The sequence below is a fragment of the Chenopodium quinoa genome, unplaced genomic scaffold, assembly GCF_001683475.1.
Source record: "Chenopodium quinoa cultivar QQ74 unplaced genomic scaffold, ASM168347v1, whole genome shotgun sequence".
NCBI classification, from domain to species: domain Eukaryota; kingdom Viridiplantae; phylum Streptophyta; class Magnoliopsida; order Caryophyllales; family Amaranthaceae; genus Chenopodium; species Chenopodium quinoa.
The window spans coordinates 5527-9990 of record NW_018745474.1 but is presented as its reverse complement, the minus strand read 5'-3'; the positions used below and the strand labels follow the sequence as shown (position 1 = coordinate 9990).

General features: G+C 37.4%; 1 pseudogene; it reads right to left on the bottom strand.

Annotated features, from left to right (window-relative positions):
- Positions 1–587: 587 nt before the first annotated feature.
- Positions 588–2857, bottom strand: LOC110715162 (annotated as a pseudogene).
- Between the last annotated feature and the right edge of the window lie 1607 nt (positions 2858–4464).

Below are 4464 nucleotides of genomic sequence, written 5' to 3'. Positions count from 1 at the left end.
GCCTCACTGTGCCTTGCGCCTAGGCGCGCCTAAGGCACGCTTTTTAAAACTAAGGTCCATGTTCCTCTCATATATCCACCTAAAAGAAACTTTAATCTCAGGACAAACTTGTTTTGCGTAGCAATTTAAAATCTGACCACGTTCTGATATCACCAAAATTACCACCTCCTTGAACATACAGATCCTAATCACCATGTTAGCACTCCTCATCATATTGTTACATATACAATGTGCATGCTTAGAATCTCTCCCTCCTTGCCTCTTGATAACTAACCTTCATATCTCCAAATTGAACTACGGTATATCCTAGTACCTGAAGTGGTAATATTAACCCAAAAAACAATAAATCATGATGTAGTCAAGGTTCATTACTAAGCGATGATGTCATAGTGTCATATATTGATTCACCATAAATCACGTTTCACAACTATGTTACTCGGAATCTTCATCGACATTTGGACATGGGTAGGACACTTAAACACTTCAATTAATTCAAAATCATGGAAAATTTTCATAAAATAACCAAGTCGGACACTTGGACGACATGGGTACCTGAGTCCAAGTAATATAGACAAAAGCACAGAAGCTTAATGATCTCCATCCATATTTAGCAAGCACTATACCCCAAGATCAGGTTCGATCAACGATCTCCTAAAGACAATTAAACACATACAAAGTCCAAAATCAACACCAAAATGGGAGAGTAAATGATCACCTACCCATGTGTTAATAAAGATATCAAGGAGAAGAAATGACCAAAAGAGTATTAAAAAATATTTCCTAAAAACATTAGAAAACCACCAGAGTGATTAAAAACTGTTTTTGCATCTATCCTTTAGGAAGGAAAGAAAATACTAATAGAACTCAGATTATGAAGTCAATGACTATCCATCAAGCACCTCTATTCCTCTTTGCTATGTGCCATTGTTTAGGTTTACTTTTTTGGAGAAAACTTCCTCAATCTTACATCAAACAATTCATTTAATATAGGAAACTACAGTTACAATCTTACAAACTTAAAGGTTACAAGCTTCAACTCCCAATACCACGAGACTTTAGCTTCCTTAAAGCATCCTGATGCTTAATTTAGATAGAATTAGATGTTCTCTATAAATACCATTTGCAGACCAAAGCACATATAGCATTTAATGATTTAGTCCAACATATCATGGAGTTTGCAACTCAACACAAGAATAAACTTTCGTATCCAAAAGAGAATAAAAGAGATAGATGAAATCAATGCACATCATCCGAATCCATATAAATTTAATTCAACAACAAACACATCTGAAGGTATACTTCACCTAACACTACGACAGCACTCATCAATTTTCAGGAATTATGGGGTCAAAATGTCAAATCCTTATTCCCCTCCCTTGGGGTTCCTAGATTTTCTTGAGAAAAAAGACCAAGTAATATACACCACAGATAAGATAATACTATATATGACCACTCAAGACAGCTATATCTACAGGCCAACAGCCGTAGTTTAAGAAACGCATTGTAAGTAGCATTTCCAATCCTGTGTAACCATCAAAATGCCCATTATCAAATGTTTTGTTCCAAAGAGGACCCAAAGAGTATAACTGTATAAGACTAATCTGCCCTTGATAAATCAATATACGTAAACTTACATTAAAAAATCAAACTCTAACTAAAATCATAATCACTGCACTATCCTCTACTTCTCATATGTAATTATCTACAATCCTTTCTTGTACACTATACTGAAATAATGCAAAACACTACCATTTCACCTTACCTAATCGGCTAATCATCATCCTCTCCAAACAACAATTACCACACAATCACATATTCACACATATACACCTCCACATAAATAAGAGCAAAAAGATTTACCATCGTAATAGCTAAAACACATAGGAATCAGTCACATAACAAAACATACATTGGTGATCAAAGTCACACATAATCGAGCAAGCACCAAATTCCAATAGATAAATACAATACTCCACATATAATACATAATTAAGCCACCCGCAGCGAATTCAACAATTATCCGAATCGAAAATCTCAAATTTCACAATTCTATAACATCACAAAGGTCGCTCATCAGTCAAACTATACAACATTATAAGTAAACCTTAACATTTTACCTTACACATCAGCCTCTAGCCTTAAGCTCCGCAAGCCTCCTTGTAAGATCATCCTCATCGACCTTCTCCGACGCCTTAGGATCAGCAATAGCATGTCCAGCAGCCTGAGGCAACCCCACAAAACCTCAAGACCATAATCATCCGCCACCTGCTGCAATCAAACTATTAACCTCGTTTCGGGTGTCGAAAGCGAATACTCCCAGCCATTGAACTCTCCATAAACTCAGCCTGAACCTCCATATTCACAAATTGCTTCTCGAATTGGTCCATTTGTTTCCACATCTTCTGCAAATTACCCGTATTCAAGGACGATTCAAGAGATTTCACAATTGATCCCATGTTCTTCCCAATCATCTGCATCTTCGCTGTGTATCAAGCGAGCAACAACGGCATCAAGGCGAGACGATAATCGAAGTAGTTCATCTGTTCTGTGCGCTTGCGAATGCGTTTTCGGCGTAAATTCGAGCTCCATCAAGGTTACCTTTCTCGATTGCTTTCTTGACTTTGAGTTTCTCGGATTTCTCGTCTTTCTCGCACTTTCAGCTTGACGTTGGAGTGATTTGGAGGTGAATTTGAGCTCCATGATCTGGTTCATCAGCTTCTCAGTGTTCCCATGTTGAAGAAAGAGAAAATTTTGGCGATGATCGGAAATTAGGGTTAGGTTTTTGAGGAAGATGAAGTCTGATTTGCAGAGAGAATTGGGGACGAAGACGAATCGAAAAGTAAGAAAGCGTGGTCAGTCAAAGTCTCAAAGATTAGATATTTTTGCGCTTGCACAAGGAATCTCAGGAAATTACCAAAACGAGAACTTGTGTAGGGAATAAACCGATAAGGCAAGGGTTCGCTTTTATCTTGTTCCAAATCTCGAGTTGGTTTTAAGTCGGGTCATATCGGTCTGGGTCATCAATTTTCGGATTTAAACAGGTCAAATTATGATCAATTTCTGATAAAAAATTTCGAGTCAGGTCAGCTTTTGACAAACTCTATACATTGCATATGTGCATTAAGAGAAATGTTTATTTTATTTAAATAAGGAATAAGTAGTGACTAATAGTTCATCAAGTGTGATTTGAATGCGACTGGCCACATTATGTGGCCGCTTGTAAAAGACCAAAATAACCTCTATAACAATGATCGAGTAACCCCTATAACATTGACGAAATAACCCCTATAAAACTGATCGAGTAACCCCCTATAACATTGACGAAAATAACCCCTATAAAACTGATCGAGTAACCCCTATAACTCTAACAAAGTAACTGCCATGACAGTTGGGGAAAATCAAGTTCTTCCCATTTGCTACACCGCAATTGAGACATGTACTTCAATCAAAATCATGTACACAACATGGTACGAGTACCACTTTCTATTACTCGTATGAATTACTTGCGCGAAACACAATAATGATGTTAAGTTATGAAGTATCTGCACAATACACAATAATGATGTTAAATTAATTTTGATATTGATCGAATATTATTGGAAAATCCAGTTGTTGAAGCTAAATCAACTTTGATGCAATTAACATATCTCATTATTCATCTGTACTAGTGAATTTCCATGGTTGTAAGACTTGTAACTCTGACCTCTTGTAAGCATTGAATGACAATCCCGTATCAAGTTAAAGCAACTGGTAAAAACGGGAATTTGCAATTGGGCTCAGGAAGCCCACTAATGACTGCTTGATATGATCATATAATGGCTTAGACTGTAGCTGTAGTAGCGGAAAGGCACTGTTCTTTTGGGCTAAACTGAAATAATCGCATACTCTAATCAAACGTCAAGGAGAAGAAGAGGCCCAAGTTTAGGGGTTTTTTTTTCCATCTTAATCGACAGACAGACCAACTCAATTACTATATCCGAAGTTACTTTAACTGAACTGCTATTCGTCATTCGCAAATTACTGGTGACGTTCACATTTTTAATTGAAAATGACATTTTTGCCCTTGTGAGTATTTTATCTATTTAAGGTCCACCATGGGTAAATTTAGTTACGACAACATAAAAACATTACCGAGCCCACCACTTGTGTTAAAAAAATCCCGAGCATTAAAAAATCCCGGTTCCACCATTGTACGGTAATCCCGAGGAATTTAAAAATCCCGGGCCAGAAAAGGAAAGTGTACGGAGTGATGTTTTACGATGGACGACGACAACGTTCACACGCCGGAGGGTTCGACGGAAGAATCTGTAAGTTCAGAATTATTTTTTTTTGTAAATAGGACATCCGCTTGTTTTTTCCGGAAATTTGGGGGAGATCCGCCCAAAATTTCCGGATGTCCCCAATAACATCCGGAAATTTCAGGCGGATGTACACATCCGGATGAAATTTCCGGATGTAATTGGG